General features: G+C 41.0%; 1 long non-coding RNA gene across 1 annotated transcript in view; it reads right to left on the bottom strand.

The window, feature by feature from the left end:
- Window positions 1-20,615, bottom strand: part of LOC308475500 — a 61,178-nt gene that overhangs the window by 2,894 nt on the left and 37,669 nt on the right. The window contains exon 2 of the long non-coding RNA XR_013985268.1: window positions 11,108-11,215. This is a non-coding gene — a long non-coding RNA (uncharacterized lncRNA). The remainder of the gene's footprint in view (window positions 1-11,107; window positions 11,216-20,615) is intronic.

Consider the following 20,615-nt stretch of genomic DNA (forward strand, 5'->3'; position numbering starts at 1 on the left):
TGGGTAATTGTGAAGTGGTTATTGGTTGGTACATGAGAAGTCATGTCCGAAGCCCGACCATACATGCAGCTTTCTATATGAGTGATGCTTTGACACAAGCTTCATGGTTGCTTATATCTGTCAAGTTCACCTTTTGTAAACTTGTACACCTGATCACTATGAAATACTAAATAACAATACCATCCTGTTATAAATAAAGGCCTCATAATACTGATCAATAAAGACAGAGAAATTATTTTTAAAATGATGTTGCTGAACTGGAAATAAAGAGAAGATCAAGAGTAAAGAGATTATGATTATGACTTGGCTTGCACAGGAAAGGGGCAAAAATGGGAATAAAAAAACTACTCCACAACACATAGGCCAGACAGGTTAATTTATGGATGAACAGTTCTTGAAAACATCCCACTTCATGGACTGCTACCATTGTAAGTTATTTACACAAAGAATAAAGAATTCAGTGTAATCAAATGAAGACACTAGATCCCATCATACAGTCAATGTACATATGGGGGAAATTATTTTTGAGCTTAAAGTCAGCATAAACAAATCATGTTTATCTCTCCTCCCCTCCTCCCTCAAAACAGAACTGAACTAAATTAAGCTCATTTGTACACACAGTGATCTCTGGGCCCAGCAGATTCTGACAAACAGATGTTGATGATGATTACTTACCTGCCCTTCATCCTGAGGTCTTAGAGTGGCTCGCAACAATTAAAAATACACCCTGAAATTGGCTCAGGGGATGGGGAGAACCCTCAGTACAGCACACAGGAGAGGAGAGTGAAGATCCGTCCATCAGGCAAGCTCGAAAACTTGGGAGAATTACCATGGCACTACTTTGAATTTCTCTCCATGTGAGCCACCATGTCATGATACCCCTAAACTCTACTGAATGCTGGCATAGCTCAAAAGCTGCTAAAGAATATGAAATGGGAGTTATAAAGGAAGGAAGCCATAAACTCTGTAGGCAATGGATTCCTCCAAAATTGAGTTCAGGGTTTCAAGGGCAAAAACAAAAATAGCAAAAGAAAGAGGCCGAAGGTTTGTCTAGCTCTTGAAAGCTAAGGAAACACACGGAGGTTTAATTTTAATGAAATGTCACCTGGTTTCTGATTAAGTGTCTACTAAAAGTGGCACATGATGGAAAGTCACTCATTTCTCAGTGCAGTCACAGCTGGATTTTGACGTATAGCTTTCAAATGAAAAAGTGCTTGTAGAAAAGGAACTATATCCAGCTGTGGCTTGATGCAAGCAGGAGAGCATGGCCATGTGAGAGACAGAGGAATGGAAGAACGTAGGCACATACTGACTGCAGACCTTTGGTCCATCTATCTCAGTACTGTCTACACTAACTGGCAGTGATTCTCCAGACAGGGTTCTTTTCCAGTCCTCTCTGGAGATGTCGAAGATTGAACCTTGAATGTCATGCATGCAAAGCAGATCCCAATCACTGAGCTACAGCCCTTCCCTTAAAGTGCTAGAAGCAGGAGTGAGGGACTGAAGAGCACTGACAATATCATGGAAAAAGCTTACTTGAAAAAATGTTGAAATTGCTAAATTTGACAAGACAACTTTCCACCCAGTGAAGCATGGACTGGACTTCATGTAACATTCTGTATCAGACTTAGTACCTTATCAGGAATAGTAGACTTTATCACAGTGAACCTTCCACAACTCAGGAACAAATTGCTTTAAGGTCTTCCCAGATATAAATATGGGCAACACAAAATGTCACCAGAAAGCAGACAATTCCTGCAATTCTTTCATGATAAATAAGTCTCATAATTACAACTCTATGAATACAAATGTTAGACCTGGGGGCTTAAAATGGGGAAAGGTGCAAAGGTGCATGTGAAGGCCTTACCCCCAATCTCCCTGTACAAATCAGCTCCACGTGGGACCAGGAACTTTGCTAAGACAGAAGATTCCCCATCATCAGAAACTCCAAGTGCTGGATCTCCCTTTAGGCTGATGCAAGACAGTCTGTAGCTTCCTTCTACACGAACAAGGATGTAGCTAATGTGCTCAGTCCTGCTCAACACTACACATATCCATTCTGATTGCATGAAAGATTTAGAGGTGCAATCCAGTGAAATAAATTTTCACTTTCTATGAAGCAAGCAATTTGAAGTACCTGCAACCAGATTCACCTCTGAAAAATCTCTGCCTCCCCTTCCCTACTTTTTATAATAAGCATTATCCACCTGAGACTTCAGAGAGATAAATCTAAGTGAGGAATATATATTCCTCATAGTGACTGCCTGGTTTCCTTAGACTCCCACTTAGGAACCCTAGGTTAATAAAGGGAAATTCAACCAGTCTCTAAAATTTTGAACATCTATTGCAGGGTCTGTATACTAACATGTGTCTGTATACTAACACTCCTTTCTGAAAGGAAAACCACAAGACTAATGAAGGAATAATGAAATAAGATGCGCATGCTTCCTCCATCTTACCAACCTTGGCATATCAGGGGAACCAATTCTGCTTTTATGTCAGTACTTTTCCGCACAATTTCCCCAGAATCCCAAGAAGGTGATCTGTGTAGCAGAGGGGCAGATGGAGCTGTAAAATTAGTGTGCCAAGCATGGCTTGTAGCACAAGCTATGGGACTCAGAGCACTTTTTGCTAAACTGCTCCAGTCCCACGAGTCACCATCTCCTTGGTTTTGTTTTGCATCGTACTGAAGGATTCAAATATTGAAGCAGCGACAGCTCTGTGAATTCAGATGAAAGGAATCCTAGATAGGCATACTGTAGTTTCCCTTCACAAAAGGAAAAACAAAGTTTTCCACTACCAACAAAATACATATTAGTCATTATTCTTTTTTAAGAAAAAAAAGATGTCAAAGGCTTAAGAAAGAAGGAAAGGAGAGAATGAAACTCATTCTTAAAATGTTTAGCAAAGGTTTTCTAATTTTAAATAATAATAAAAAGAACACTTATTAAGATAATCACTGATACTGGATGGTCAAATGGTTCAAGCAGCTTAAATGACCTCGTCAAGAGGTTGGAATATTTCAAGCTTTGGACAATGTTCATCATCATCACCAAAGGAAGTCGAAAATCAGTGAAGATTGAATCAGAAAAATTCTTAGAAATGAAGGGAAAGTTCTAGGATAACTTTTGTCTCTTTATAAACTTGTATCCTGCCCTTCAATAAAACTTATCAAATTTAAATAACAGTATAAATACAAAATTGCAACAAGATGGGGAAGCAAAATGAGCTAACAAAAATTTCTTTGTTCTTTAAAAAGCTGGGGAAATAAAACGGTGTTTGCCCAGTGCCAACATGATGCCAATTTGCACATGAGCAAAAACAATGAGGTATTGTGGAAACACAAATGTGTACAGAACTAACGAGTCCATAAAAAATTCCTGCTTTACCAATGCTATCACCATCAATTTACAGAGAGGAAATATAAAATAAAAAAGTAAAATCATGTGTATTCTGTTATATGCATGAGTCTGCTTCCTACTGTTAAATTAATGGGGATGTATACATCAGCGAATATCACATAGCTCTGGATCAGCAAAAAAGGATTATGACAGCTCACAGAAAACTGTGTTTAATAGTGTCGTGCAGCTCAGTAAAATGATTTGGTAAAACTTATTTGAAATAATTTCAAAACTATGAGTTAAACTTGAAGAAACCACAATCTGCTTGATAATGTCCTCCAAGCAAGAGAAGAGACTAAATTTTAATCAATCACTTATTCATTATGCACTCTTTTACTCTGATATAATTATCAGTGAGAGGATTAGTTAATACTTGCAAGCATTTTGGCTCGAATGGCATTTCCCCCTTGACTCTCTAATGACAGTTCTCCATTTGGAATAAAGGAGATTCAGCAAATATAATTAAAGTTTTTCGGGGGAAAGCTGTTCTCTGCTGGACTTTCGTAGGAATATTTTGACTGCAAAGTGTCATAGTGCCCACAGTTCCAAATAACTGCACTCAGCACAGTAATAGATTTTTCTACATCAGGAATGGAATTTGAAGACACATCATCTTTGTAAAGGAATTTTGTCATCTGAAAGAGAAGTCATGGGAGCTATTTTCACAATAGCACCATTGCTTTTATGGGTCAGAACTCAATCATGGCTTCTTAAAATTCTGGACAGGGACCTTTAATAATCAATGATCTTACTTGCCTAATGCCCACCTGCCAGACATTGGCATGGTTATTTAACATTTGATTTCATTTCCTTCCATGGGAAGCCATCGCGGCCAATAGCATTGTTAGTCCTAATCCTCTTTAAAAGGCATCCAAGTTGGTGGCCATCACAGGCTGCTGGGAGAGCAGGTTGTGCTGAAGATTCCAGCACTCACCTTCATTGGATGTCCATGAATTCAAGTGTTATGAGAGAGGGAGAAAACCTTTTCTTGATCCACTCATGATTTTTTTTAATACAGTGGTACCTCTGGTTACGAACTTAATTATTTCCAGAGGTTCGTTCTTAACGTGAAACTGTTCTTAACCTGAAGTACCACTTTAGCTAATGGGGCCTCCCTGCTGCCACCACACCGCCACCACAGAATTTCTGTTCTCATCCTGAGGTAAAGTTTTTAAACCGAGGTACTACTTCTGGGTTAGCGGAGTCTGTAACCTGAAGTGTTTGTAACCCGAGGTGTTTGTAACCCAAGATACCACTGTACTTCTATTATGTTGCCTCTTACCCGACCTTTCTCTAAAGGAAACTTCTTTAAGTCCCAAACTTTCACCAGGAGCAGGTGTGTGGCAAAGAAGGTCTGGGGTGCTAAAGTTGGTGTCCACCTCCCAGCCAACATTTGTTCTGTTATTCAGCCACTGCTAGTTGCCATGAAGCAGAAAATTATAGCTTAGAATCTTTCAGCCCAAAGTGTGAATATTTATATTTTGTATATACCAAACATATCTTTTGAACATCATAGAAGTACTCTGATGACTGAACAGAGCCAAGAGAGCAAACAGTTTAAAATATGTTTTTGTGTGTGTGTGTTTACAAGAAACCCCAACCATTTTTATTTTATTTGTTATTTTTTATCCTGAACCATAATCTCTGCAAACTAAGGTTGAAGGGGAGCAGTATGTTCTGGTTGAGTATCTAGAACGTGCTTTCACTCAAAAAGCACTTGGCTGGATTAACTCTGAAATTATGTGAAATATATATTCAACTACAATATTCACTGACTGTGAAATCCTCCTTGGCTATGAAAATTCGGAAGCATCCTTGTATACACAAAAACTGGAGGAGAGAGTGTGAGAGAGATGTATCCCACGATCAGCCATTAAGAAAAGGAAAGTTGCTCAGAAAAGATTCACAAACAAACAGAAATGGTATCTTTTCTACAATGCTCAGTACTGTTAAGCTTCTTTGTAATAAAATGTGGTAACATCTCTATCACATTAGTCCAGCCAGTGTGGTGTAGTGGTTAAGAGTGGTAGTCTCGTAATCTGGGAAACCAGGTTCGTGTCTCCGCTCCTCCACATGCAGCTGCTGGGTGAGCTTGGGCTAGTCACACTTCTTTGAAGTCTCTCAGCCCCACTCACCTCACAGTGTTTGTTGTGGGGGAGGAAGGGAAAGGAGAATGTTAGCCGCTTTGAGACTCCTGAAGGGGAGTGAAAAGCGGGATATCAAATCCAATTCTTCTAAACTCTACACACATACCTCTGCACAGATAGAAATGACAATGCCATGGCATGGGGTACCAGATGTTGATTACATTACCTTACAAACAGAACAATCCTACACTCCTGGGAAATGTGGCCAAGTGTCAGGGTGCTGTCAGCGGCTCCCGGCTGGTTGCCCAGGAAAGTACAAAGACAAGGAAAAGTTTCTTACAGTCCTTTTTTATTTCAAACTTTATAGAGAGAGGCTATAGAACCCAGCCTCTTGGATAATGGTGTTGTCCTGAGTGAATTTCCACACACCCCATCTCTCCCACTTCCTCATTCGTCATCATCATCACCTCCTCCATGGGTGCCGCTAAGTGCCCTCTGTCTTTGAGCTCTTTGCTCTCCTATTTTTAAGGCTCGCTGGGTTCTGGGAGATGGTCAGCCAACTGCTGCTCTGGCTCTGCCTGCTCCTCCTCTCCCATTATTTCCCAATTTTCCCCCTCATCTGCCTCTGAGCTGTGACCTCCCCCACAAACCACTGTTGTAAATCTAGACTGCCTTCCTGTTCCTCCTCCCTGGAAGGATTTGGATGGGGAGGTGTTCTCCACCATTCCTCCTCCTCTGCCCAGATCCTGACAGGTGGCTAAGGAGCTCTTAGGGAGGGAGGTCTGCATGTAGGGGTGGAAATCCACCAGTGGAAGTGATTTGGTGCGGTGGTGGTAAGCTCTGCCACCATTGCTGTACTGCAGATGGAAACATCATCCCAAAGTGGACGCTGAAACACAGCATTATGGCATCATGTTAGGGGGAGACCATGGACCCACAGGATTCTAAGCCTCCTTATTCCCCTGGCATGCCCCTCAAATGACTGCAAAACAATGCCAGTCCTCGTAAGTTAGTTTTTCAGAGAGAGAGAGAGAGAGATTACTAAATGTCTGAATGATCCTATTATATGAGTCTTAATCAATGGGTTCATCAATGTTCAGCAACATGTTCTAAGCATAATAAGAAATATTTAAGTATTAGCAATATTTTGCTTTCCGCTTTCTAAAATATATATAGTGTGTATGTTCTTCAGGTCCTTTCTCCATGCCCATATCTATGGCTTCTGTTCCTGGCTTACAGAATGACTAGATCCTGAGAAGATTCTGCAAACTGACAGAAGGCTTTGTGGAACAGACAAGTTGGCAAGAAATTGAGTGTCAGGGTATGTGGGTAGATTTCTGAAGCTAACTGTAAAAACCAGGAGCCTTAACTGGAGTTCAACATTATGAAATCTGTGGCTGAACAGATTGCAAAACCTTCAAATGTGAAACAGACTAAAAGTAAAATAAAGCCTGGTTTCCTTCTCTGAAATTCCCCTGCCAGCAGTTAGAAGTGTGGGATGCACTAATCTCTTGTCTTTGATAAGGGTTGCATGTTTTGCCCCGCAAAGGTGAATTTCAGGTCAGATCGTTTTACTTCAACTGACTTCTCAACTAGGCATCCAAGACAACTGAAACTCAAGTGGCAAATGTATCTTGAAGTAACGGGTTTTTTATGTTGTTGTTCATTGTAAATGAGATAAATGTTATATGTGTAAAGTAAAAAGTATTTTAAGCATCGGGATCGAATTGTTTACTCCATACTGCCATTTAGTGTTTTAATCAATTGTCTCAAGGGTGCTGTTTTATTGACAGACAGCAATCCTATAGCATAATCCAAACTATGCTCTGGGATTCATGGCTGCCACGATGACAATGGAGCTGTCCCAAGATATCACCAGCCCAATGCACGTGGTAGGTCACACTCTGGATCTTGTTTTCTCAACTGAACAGGAAGAGGGTGATCTGAAGGGGGGCGTGGGTATTTACATCATTCACTTGTCGTGATCAGATGACTTCTGTTGAGATTTAGACTTGTGCCAAGAAGTTCTGCTTTGCATTGCAAGTCAAAATGTGAATTCAAAGTGTGCTCTTATAATTATTTTTCTAATTGCACCCTCAAGGTAGGTCAAAGGATTATTCCAATGCATTTAGCAAGACTTAAAGTGCAATCCTATGCATGGAAGTTTCTTCCAGGTAATGGTGCATGGGCTTGCAACCTTAACATATGCAGGTGTGTCACACTGATAGGTGTGTCACTGAGCCCAGCACACTTTGCAGAAGCACAAACTTTACTTTGATTTATTTAAATATTTGATTAGCATACCACTCTAAAAAAGAGTGAGCATTATAGAGCAGGGATAGGATACCTGTTTCTCCTCAGATCATCAACTTCCATCATTCTTGCATTGGTCATGAGGGTGGAGGCTGATGGGAATTGGACTCCCAAGAACTACTGATATTATATAGATATCTATAGATCCAAAGTATGACCTCAAGGTACATGAGGCCACCGCTTTGCAAAAACTAAGAAGGTTTTGGTGTATGCAGCTTTTGGCTTCCATGATGGAAGAAAGGTGGGATATAAATTTAAGAAAATGCATAATAATAAATATGCTATAGAACATCTGCATAAATATTTCTGATTGCCACAGCAATCACCATCCCCAATCACTATAAGCAATGTCCTAATTCATGTATATATTCTACCTGGAATAAACAACTGAAAGGGGCTTAGAGAGCGTTGGCAAAGTTACAGTCAAAACCAAAGTGATCAAAGAGAGGATCTTTTTTAATCCATTATAGTTTTTAGAGTGTTCAGGAAAATAAGAATATTCCATTTTTGAAACTGTAGCCACATTTTTGTATTTTACTAATGAGTAACTAGAATTTGAGACTGGGAATAAACGTGCTAGCTCCATCCCGTGTCACCCTCGACAAGATGGAGGCTGACCGCTTCAAACCTGAAACCTCTTGTATTGGAACTGGTGCCTAAATGGGCAACAACACTTCTTAAAGAATCGTCCCTAGATGGGAGGGGTCCCTTCAGGTAGCACTATATCTGCCTCATTATCCAGCCTCATCTTCATGGGCACAGTGGTGAGTAATGGTTTTGTTTAGGTTTTTCCTAACAGTTGGCTTCTTCCTTTTCTTGTGTTAGAACTGTGGGTAATGATAGACAAGACAGCAGGGCTGTCGAAACACGTTTTGCTGCCTGAAGCAGAGCAGTAAATGTAGCCCCACCCTTCAAGGCAAGATGCATAGGACTCAAGACTGGCCAAGTTATTTTGGCTCCTGAGGAAGAAAGCCTACAAGCACCACTTGTGGATAATGATGGTGATGGTGATGATGATGAAGATACTAACAATTTGCTGCTCTTTCGTGATACTCAAAATCAGAAGTCTGAGGCAATTGCCTCACTCTGTCTCATGGTAGAGCAGACCTAGATAGATAGATAGATAGATAGATAGATAGACAGACAGACAGATTCCTGGGGGGTTGTTGGGTTCTCATAGGCATTTCCCCCCCAGAAACTAGATTTTAAAAAGATAGACTATAATAATGAAAATTATTATTCCCCCTCCTTCCATTTTTGGCCCAGCTGTAAAGAAGCATAGAATAGCTGCCCCATGTATATGAGCTGAGCATCTCAAGTACAATTTATTAGAGTGCTTTTGTCATTTCACTCTCTCAGACAGTAGGCTTGAAAGAAATTGAGTCCATCAGCCTTCATCTTTTCATTTCTATACTTGCTTGTCAAAATTTTGAAATAATAATAGACGGAAGGCAGAGTTACTCGGACAGGTGGTCAAGGTGAAACTCAAGCAGCAAGCTTGCCTTGAGTGTATTCTTTTTCAAGTCCACAGCGCTCACGTATATTAAAATACAATTCAAATGGGGCACATCATATGAGGTTAGCATAACAAATACATACATGAGCAGTATAAAAATGTATGGCCGCAGCTCTTACAATATGTTTTGCTGCTCTGTTGGGAAATAATGCAAGAGGTGAGAAGGTTAACATTTCTGCCCAAAGACACACAGCCATTTTTCACTGCATCAGCTATGCATTTACATAATAAGTAATTGACTGTCAAGAAGAGAGATCTCATGGCAGATAATTCGGAGGCCTGATTTATTTTGTAAGGGTGAAAAAGGCTGTTTGTGAAAAGGGCATCAGAAGCAACTACTGCTTTGGAGATGCTTTTCCATCCTACCAAAGTTCTGCTTTTTATCACAAGAGTAAACCACTGAGCCTAGGGCTTGCCAATCAGAAGGTCGATGGTTCGAATCCCTGCGACGGGGTGAGCTCCTGTTGCTCGGTCCCTGCTCCTGCCCACCTAGCAGTTCGAAAGCACGTCAAAGTGCAAGTAGATAAATAGGTACCACTCCGGCGGGAAGGTAAACGGTGTTTCCGTGTGCTGCTCTGGTTCGCCAGAAGTGGCTTAGTCATGCTGGCCACATGACCCGGAAAAACTGCAGACAAACGGCGGCTCCCTCGGCCTATAGAGCGAGATAAGCGCTGCAACCCCAGAGTCGTCTGCAACTGGACTTAACGGTCAGGGGTCCCTTTACCCTTTACCTTTAAACAGCATTGCAAAGAAAAAGACCCTTAAGGGAAATGGTTCGTCACAATCCCATGCTCAGAGCCCTGTAAAAAAGGACTGTGGGGGATGTTATTTCGTCATCTTCCCCTTTTCATGTCACACTTGCGAGTCGTTTTTTAAATTTGGTTGGAGTTGAGAAACAATTTGAACCTGTGATAGGAGGACACCCCTCAACTCGATTCGGAACTTGGTAACTGTCAGAAAGAATCCCGGGACAGTATTAACAGGTTCATTATGACAAAATCTTTCATGGACTAGAGCCAGTTTCAATCTATGTGCAAAGTGTTGCAGCTCTCTATATGGCTGTGGGGTGGGTGGGTTGTAAACACTGGGGTCAGGGGGAAATTAAATACAGAAAATGATACTTCAGTTATTAATAGAGACTTTTCACTGATAAACACAGACATCCTGGTATTGGAAAGCTAATTAAATCATGTACTGAGATTATTATTTTTTTTAAAAAAACCCCACAAATCTTTCTCTTGATTCAAGCCTCAGGTGATGGCACTGAACCTCTTGATGTATTGCAGTTCAGTGATTTCATGTTGCAGTCTCCCTTTGAGGTTCTTTAATTCCAGGATGGCAACTCTACATTCAGTTTCAGAGTGTTGCTGATGGCTGAAATTCTCCCCCACCATGTGGATTGCTTTTTCTTTCTTTTTTAAGTATCGCTGTTGACGGCAACAGATTTGTGTCCCTGTATTCTTTCGCACAGAGACTGCCCTGCTTCTCTTGTCTGGATATGTAAGAGCATTGCTGGCAAATGATGGCATATATCATTGGAAGATGAGCAGCTAAATGGATCCCTGATGTTGTGGATGTTCTTCTTGTTGTTGTTAATAATAATAATAATAATAATAATAATAATAATAATAATAATATCTGCAGGTCTTGTGGTAGTATTGTCATTATTACTTACCTGCCCTTCATCCTAAGGTCCCAGGGCAGGTTGCAACATTCGTATAAAATATTTTTAAAAGTTTCAAACAACTTACAATCATAGAAACAAGATGGGTCCTAAAAAAATTACATACCTGATGTATCAAAGCCGGGGTAGAGAGGTGTGTATTCAACATTTGCTGGAAGCTCTACTATGTCACAGTGACAGAGTTAGGAACTGGTCCTTCTGTCCTTGGACTCAGCTGGAAATAAAATGTTTTAAGTGTGTTTTAAGTGCAATATACAATGTGACACTAGATGTTGATGGTGAGCCTTATGGAAAATTCAATATATATATTTAAATATATATTTATATATTTAAATTTATATATTTATATAAATTTATATAAATATAAATTTATATAAATATAAATTTATATAAATTTATATATTTATATATTTATATATTTAAAAAACACTTCAAAACAAAGCATTTTCAGAACTTTATATATGTTCTATATATGCATTTCAGAACTTTTTTTGATATGCTTATCAGATTTTTGATGAAACCTGTAAGTGACAGTGGTATTCTGTTTTCTGTCTTCCAGAACACCACTGGTAAAACAGAAGAAGAAAGCTTCTCCACTTTTAGTTAATTCATATTCACAAGGATGTCTTCAGATTCTACACTCCATGGCTGCAGGTAATTTTATGGCTTCCTTGTGCAAGAAAGAGGGAGAATAGAGGGAGAGCAAGCAGGAAGAAGCAGAGGAGCTTAGTTGTTTGGTGGGAAACCACAAAATGTATTTTACCTGACTATTTGTTATTCTCTGCCCTCTGCTGACTGGAGGCATATGAGGTTGCTTATACCCAACAAACCTTCACGTTAATCTCTACAGATTTCTATTCCCCACATATTTGGGACCTGTATCTCCAAAAACAAATATGCACTTTACTAATATTGCCTTTACTATACGTCATATTTTAAATCAAACTGCTTAGGGTTGTTTTCAGAATCCGGTGGTCATATGCTCAAACCTCTCTGGGTGGCACATCCACAACAGTGAATATGCAATTTTTGCATTGGAAGCATGATACCAGTAGTAAATCTGAGTAACTTCTGCTCTTTTAAATAAATAGTTGTATTCTCTGCAGTGCATGCAAGCCATACCAATAGACATAATTTGAAATAATGGTGGGACAACAGCCTCCAGCCCCCATTTCTCACTGCAAAGCTAAGACTGTACCAACTGTTCTCATAAAGTACCAGTTCATTTTTAAAAAAAAATTCCATGAACAGAACATGATGAATAATTGCATGAATTAAGTAGATGATGTACAAGCAATTTATGGTGGGAAATAAAGATTATTGGAGTAAATGATTCAGTTTTGTCATATTCAATAACTATAGAAACATGCATAAATATGAAAAATGTTTACTGTTATTACATGTGTACACACTCTATAATGAATTACATCATAATTGCTCCATAATTGCTCAAAGACTGTAATATTTATACATTTTCCATCATAAATTGATCCTCAGAGATAGAGAGATTTTACATAATTTCCATCTCAGCTCACTCAATGGGATGGCAACATGGCATATGAAATGAGGCTCTTGGTAAATGAGAGTTTTGAAAGTTTCTTATTGACTCTAAATGACACATATCTATTGACCTGCTGTTGTGTACCCTTTAATGAAGGTTCTGCTGGAGTGTAAAATTCTCCTTTTGTTCCTTTTCTTACAAGGACCACACAACAGACTTTTGAAACTTGAATTAGCCTTGGAATTTTGTAACCTCTAGATCAATAACCCCTTTGATGCAATACACTACGAAATAAATTGTTAATATGTTTGTAAACCTTGGGCACAATCCAGGGCAAGTTAGTGGTGATATAGCCTCAATGAAATAGAAAGAGCCAGAGGATACAGTTTAAACATCATTGATTTAAATGGGATTGAGTCACAGCTAACACTTGCTAGACTGTGTTTTCCTTTCCTTTCGTCTTTTAAAGTCAATGCATTTAACAGCATGCATACCAGTTTTCACACCTCCATATCCACATAGAATTGTAGAGTTGGAAATGACTGCAAGAGTCATCTAGTCCAATTCTCTACATTGCAGGAATATCAAACATAGTCCTCCATCCATTTTAAAACCATACTGGACCCAACTTAGCTTTGCAGATGTGCTATCAGTTTTATTGTTGCAGCTGCACCATCCAATTCCCTGATTTGAGGCACAGCACCCATTTGATTGATGGTAGTCTTTCAGTGCTAACTTAATGTAATGATGACCGGAGCGGCACTTATGAGCTGGTCAGCAATGGGGTTGGTGGTCAAGTATCTTTCACCTAATGATGCTTCTGAGTGCTCACTTGGAGTCTCAAAGCTATTCTCCCTCCCTAGTCCTATTACATCCCACCAGAGGGAACAAGGTTGGCTTGGCTTTCTCACATCACTGAGTGAACTAAAGGTCAAACAAACCCCACTAGAAGTCCTCAATGAAAATGCTACACCCCTGAGTAGAAAGGTGGACTCCTAAAAAGTTAAAGGAGAAAGTATATGGACTTGACTCCCATCACAAGTCAAAATCAGTTATCCTTGTTGACCTTGTGTATGGATCTGTCCACCTTCTTGGGATGCACAGCCCCTTTCTAGAATCCCTTTCCGAGTATTTCAGACCATGCCAAATGGAGATTAAGCACCCATAACATAATTGTCTTGAGGTGCTGCCTGATGGTGTGGCTAAGGTGTCTTCTAGACAAAGTGATTCTATCTTCAGACGATGCCTAGGCAGGTCAGTCCCCATCATGCTAAATGTATCCAAACGGAAGTGATGTTGGAGCAGGTCTAAAAATTCTCCTCCTCACCAGTACAAAGTGTGAGAAGGCAGACAAATGGCTACTGATTCCCCCAGGGCCCGTCAGACCAGTCACCATCTGGGCTGAACCACAGCGTGACACAGATGCTGTGCTAAATGAAAGAGGAAGTTTCAAGGGCAGAACCACCCTTATAAAGGGGAGCTATGCCATAACCCATTGGCCAGAACTGTCCAATCAGAATCAACCCCCCTGGAAGGAAGTATCACAAGGCTTCCTGAAGTAGGGGATGGGGCAAAGTCACCACTGCCTGAAGATCAGTGAAATGGTATCATTTCTACATTATTTAAAGGTTCTCCTGCCTCTCTCGCACACATGAATAGAGCTATAACAAGTCTGGGTGATTGGTGGGCAGAATAGGAAGGGAGACTATACGGCAAGAAAGATCAGAAAGGAAATTTTCTGGCTAAAAGGCAGGGGAAAGTAGATGAGGCACTGCTTGCAGGAGGAGATAAATGAAAGAGACTGAATCAGGGTGAAGGTGAGGAATCTCATTAGAACTGAGAGTAGCTAGAAGCAAGGGATGAGATGTAAGATGCAGCAAGACTATGTAAGCCCTTGGGGGCAAAACGCAGGAGTCTAATTTAGATGCAGAAGATAACCAAGGCAGAATTTATCTGAAAAGAGGAGCCTTGGTCCAAGTGAACAAAGTGGTAGTTTGTTGACCGCTTTCTAAATGCACATAGGTGTTGTGGAGTCGTGGCTAAACAAACCTGATACTTGGCTGGATATGTATATGAAACCACTGGCAAAGCTTAGGTAATTGACGTACACTAAATGGTGAAGGGTCATAATGTTGCATACATTTGAATTTCTCAGTAATTTCCCATCAAGTGGGCAGACCAGAGACATTTTAGCAGTGCGTAGATTAATTCAAACTTGAGGGGGAAGCCCAGTTTTCATCTTTGACTTCCTTTGATTTCACTCCTAAATAAGAGAACAATAACACTTTCTCTCCTCCCACCCCCAGTCATTTCTTTCTCTCCAGCTCCTGAGATGAGATGAGTTTTCATACTACCATGAGAGAAATATGATGGCATTCTATTACAGGCTCCTGTTGTCACTCGTTGAAAAGAGTCTGCAGAGTAATTGCTGGACTTTGCAGTTTGCTTGTTGCTGTGGGTTTCAAAATAGAAACAAGCTAAAGCAAATGTGGATTGATTTCATTATGGCATGCTTTTGACTCCCAGTGTTGGGGCCACTGATCAACACTCCCATGCATACAATACAAAGTAATAATCCAGCAAAATAGCACTTAATTATTTTAGAAAACTAAATACAGTTTTCTGTTCTGCTGTGGGACCAGAAAGAACAAAATTCCTAGAAGCCTTATGAATCTGCACCCACCTCTCATGTAAAGAGTTATGTCTCAACACTATGGGCCAAAACTGGTTCACAAAGAGGAACATCTAGGAATACAATAATGCATTTCAATTCATTACTATAGGATTTAAGTGCACTGAACTGAGCTAGCATTTCTTTGCATGACCAGGCAGCAACAGCCCCAGCCCCCAGGGATCATAAGGAAGGAATAAAGACTCTGACAACATTATTGTTGTTAGCCGCCCTGAGCCCGGCTTCAGCTGGGGAGGGCAGGATATAAATAAAATTTATTATTATTATTATTATTAGCAATTAAAATTAGACCACAACTTTATTAAACCTCTGAATGTAGGAAGACCTTGGCTTAGGCCTTGGGCATGTATCCATCCCAGCGCCCCCAGCCGGGGGGAACTGGGGCTCATCAAGGTATATGGGATATGGGGGGTGCTCTGCGAGACGTAAGTGTAGCCGGCAGCCCAGTCCATATCCCTGCACGGAGGGTAGTTTACTGGCGACCTTTCAGTGTATGGCCAGTGGCAACCATATATATATATATATATATATATATCTCAACCTTTAAGAGGGGGACCCTGGAATCACCACCGTCACCACTTCACGCCCCCCCCATTACAGTGGTACCTCTAGATACGAACGGGATCCGTTCTGGAGCCCCGTTCACATCTAGAGGTAAACATAACTAGCAATGGTGCGTCTGCGCGCGTTGCTTTTCGACGCTTCTGCGTATGCGCGTGACAACATTTTGAGCGTCTGCGCATGCGCAAGCGGAAGTAACACGAGGAGCTGAGGAGCGCGACTCGAATGCGCTCAACTCGAAGCATATTTAACCCAAGGTATGACTGTATAGGGAAGAAAGGACTAAAGGATTCCACCCAAGTCCATAACCATCAAAGTTGTGACGAATCGCTATGGGGAAGACAAAACAGCAACCAGTCAAAGACCATGGCAGGGCCTGCTAAACGGGAAGAAAAAGTTAACCTGCAAACAAGAAAGATTAAATAAAGAGAGGGTAGGCAGGGTGAATCTCCAGAGCCGACTGCCTGGCTATTGTTGGCTCCATCCCAACAATATAAATGGGACTGGCCCCACCTCCCAGCAAGAAACTTGATTACTGAGGCTGGGCATAAACCTCCAAAAATTAACACTGAGAGGCAAGCCAGCCCCTGTTTGCCAGTAAGCTCCCTGGGAACTGTAGCACCATGTGCGATCCAGCAAAGGGCACCCACAATGTAAAGTGTGAGTGCTCATTCTCTGTCAGATGTATGGCTTTCTCCACTTGGTCCCAGCTAGTCATAATAGCTGTGTAATACCATCAGTATCAGAACTGGTATGTATCTGAATGCCAGTTGATGGGGAATACAAGAGAGGAGAGCACTGTTGTACTCATGTACTGTTTATGTGCTTCCCACTGGCATCAGGTGCCTGCTGTGAGAATAAGTTGCTGAACCAGATGGCTTTCTGTTCTGAGCAGAGTTGTGGCACTGCAACAAAGACTTGGGAATTCAGATGTCTCAACAACTGAAAATCCTATGATTCAGCCCATTAACAAGAAACATTTAGGAAACAAGACCACCCACCCTTGAACCAAAGGTCAAATCTCTTGTGTAACCTGATCCCAAGATGTACAGAACCTTATAGGTTATTACCAAGATTGTGAACTTGGCTGTGTATCAGATTGGCAAGAGGTTGTCAACTAACCAATGCCAAGATAGTTTAGAAGCCAGAGATTGCCACCATAAGAGTTTGGCAAGCATCTCCCCATTTGTGGTCTGCAGATTCTATGACTAGTCTGAACAACTGTCTGGTTCCCAGCTGTTGGAGGGATGTACCCATGTTCAGTCAGTGCTGGTATACTTGTGTGTTATAGAAAAGAACATGAAAATAGGATGGATCAGGCCCTTCCACCACAAATCATTCACTCCGTATTCCACATCAGCACGCAATCACAGAAACAATTGTTAAACGTGCCAGAAATCTGGACAACCAATCCCCCCAATTCCTTAAATGCACACTAAGTTCTTCTTTGTAAGTGTGGTTATAAATTGCTAAAATAGAGGTTTGCTGACACGCTGGCAATCCATTAATTACAGTTGTACTACTGCTAGTGGTATATCTATAATTAAATGTAATTACAATGTGTTCCCATCACAAAAACCACTCAATGGTAGATCTGAATTAAATTACAGCCTCCCAGTTCTCTAGATAAATATTTGAGTTGACAACTATCTTTCACAAATTTGAATTCTAACTGGGCTCATTTTGTTTGCTATTTACCCCATCCCTGAGCCTAGGGTTGGCATGTGGGTTAGGGAAAGTGAATTAAAGTAAATTCTTTTTGCATTTTTTTTCTAGTCGTGTGTGATAGTTAAGCTGAAGATGAATTTGGATGTTAAAGCTGCTGAAATTTCTATTCAGATTCAGTCCATACTGCCAACATTTTAAGAAGTGTATTAATCCTCCTTTTTACTTAACTTTGGGATGGAGTGGTTAAATTTTTTTCTTGTATTTTCTCCCAAATCAACCGATCAAATTAAGTCACCAAAGGAGGGCTCTAATTCTTACTAATCATAACCCAGTTCACTTGGCAGACAGATAAAATTTTATTTCCAACTGATAAACAAGGAGGAGAAACAGCTGAAAATGAGTTAACAGTTTCTGCTAAAAGTTCAGAGCTAAGAGAGATTGTGAGTGAGGCTTTTACTTGTGTGTTGAGGTCCCCAAGCCATCCGAATAAAACACAATTCACACAGAATTTTTGTTTAAGGTTTTTGGCATAATTTTGGCCACAACTGTATTAAAATACAAAAAAATGTGAGTGGTTGCTTAGGCATTGGTTGTGTCTATCTGACCCCGCCCGGGGACAGACTGACATTCGCACGCCTGCGAAAGTCAGAAAGGGAAAACATTTTGGGGAGAAAGATGGATCTGGGTACCATGCCCTCACCTCTCCCAAAATCCTCCCATGGGCTCTTGCATGACCCTAGCCCCTTTGACAGGGGTTCGGACAAAAGCATGGCGAGCCCCTGGATTCCTTTAATGGAATACTCTTGCAGCAGCAGCATTGGAGGGGCAGGAACAGCCACTCCATGCCCCTCCACCAATCAATTCATAAAACCAATGCCTAACCGCAACCTTACAAGTTGTGACAATTTGCTACGCAGTAGGCAAAAACTAAATGGCACCAGCCAATCAGCCAAATGGACAAAATTCCTACCAGGCCCCTGCCTCAAAAGCAGACAACCCCATGACAGGCATAGCAAGGCCAATGTGAACAACCCTAAATAAAGGGAGGGTGGGAAGGTAAACCAATGCATGCAGCAAAAAGAGGAAGCTCAATGCTGCGCGCAGGGAATATAAGACTTCTCGGCTGTCAATCACAAAATGGCAACATCAAATTCTCCCCAACAACAAGAGGAGCCCAATCACAATGGTGGCCAACTGCCTTTACCAGCCCAGCAACAGTGGGATGTCTTGTTAGACCCCACCGTAACACGTGCTCTCCATGAAGGAGAACACGCTTAATCAGAGCTTAACACTTTGCTCAGACACCATCATCTGTTTATTTGTATGCCACTCCCCCCCCAAAAAAGGACCCAAAGAGGCTCACAATGTATCAAATGAACAACAATAGATATAACAATTAAAAATAAATCATATTTAATTATTAAATTAGATTAGATTAATTTAAACTAAAATGATGATGATGTCTGTAAGTCCTCAGCATTATATAAAACAATACCAATAAGTAAACTTTACAGTTTAAAACTAAACAGGAGATTGAATAACATTCTTAATCAATGCACCCTGTGGACTTGCATACTATTCCCTTTTTCCTCTATTTTTAGAGGAGTTTCATACATTTTTTTTTCTGTTTCCCTTCCCCCTCTTTCACACACACACATTGGGCAGAATGAATGCAGCACTAAGACAATTATTTTTTTCAGTCCGTGGAGTTCTGCTTTCAGAATGGAATATTCCCTCTGTCTCCTCCTCCTACAGGAGCAGATTTGGGGCATGTATGGGATGTGCAAAGGCGGGGAGTCCTCTTGCCAAAACACCTTAAAGAAAAGTAAGGCACAATATAGTGGAAAAAAGTTTAAGTGCAACTGAAAGTGGTCAAGCTTTCATCCCCCTCTTTCCCCCTAATCCCTGTCCCTGAATGTGCCAGTCCAGCACCACTAATGCCTAATGTGAAGTTGCCAACCTGTTCTCTAATTCCAAGCATTAACCATATTCAGCCAGCAGAAACAAAGGCAGGAAACATGATAGGAGGCAAATTTAGTTCCTGCTGGCAGAACTTGCAGAGGAAAGAAGTGTCTTGTAGAGGCCATGGCTGCTTTCAATTTAGAAACTTGTGATTTGCAGTCTTGCCAGCGGCACACTTGGGGATCTGATCGCCGCATACCTGAAGCTACATGGAGTCAAATCTTTGGGCTATTTGATATGCAAATGTGGAACCTGAATGATATGAAATTCAGATTTAAAAGCTCCTGACAAGCCAACAAGCTGCAGTGCGATGCTATTTACATTGGTTTTGTGTAATTAAAATGCATTCTCTGTTATGGTGCAGTAGTATTGTAATCGCAGCGAGGCGTTACGGAGATAAACGGTTTAAAAAATAAAAACCACTGCTGTCCCCTGACACTGTTTCCCTGCATCCTTTCCTAACATTTCAGTGGATGCAAAGCTAAAGGAGATGTGAAAAACAGAGATGATAGTTATTTCTGTCACCGTGGGAATCTAGATGTACTCGGGCTAAATGGAAGCTGTCAGGTTTTGCCGATTCTGAGCCTTAAGTATTTTTTACATTCCTGCCGTCAAGATATTTTGTTCCCTCCAGACATCAATGTATTCCACAGAGTTCTGTGTTTCAGTTGCCAATGCCCACTGCAGGGATTTGCAGTGTGGGCAATTGGGAGTCTCTGCATCATATCCTTGCTTCCGTGAAGGCTCTGGAGGGAAGGGGGGGAAGTCAATGAAACACCCCAGTGATTTAAAGGGCTCTCAAACAGCAGGAGTGTTGAGAATGCTGTGCACACACAAGCAGTGGGATACATTTACTCCATCCTGAGTAAGTAATGAAATCAAGCTATCTCTCCTGTCAGCAGGGCAAGGAAGTCAAAGTCATGGTTAGTCATTTAAAGGCGAGGCGGGCAGGAAGAGTAATGAATCATGACACCTTCACAATTACTTCCTCACCACATGAACAAGCAGCAGGCTGCTATTCATATTTCTGCACTTGCCCCACAGAAGTCATTCCCCACACTGAAAACATTTGCTTGCTTTGATCTGGGGTATTTGAAGCAATGTGCCCCACTAGCTTCCAAATGGCAGCTTTCCAATAATCCCAAAGAACTCTATGTAGGGATAGGGAAGAAATGTGACTCAGTTTGCATTTAAAGGTGGACCTGTGTAATTTGCACTTTCTGAAGCAAT

The sequence above is a fragment of the Podarcis pityusensis genome (genome assembly GCF_964106645.2).
Source record: "Podarcis pityusensis genome assembly, chromosome: 1".
NCBI classification, from domain to species: Eukaryota; Metazoa; Chordata; class Lepidosauria; order Squamata; family Lacertidae; genus Podarcis; species Podarcis pityusensis.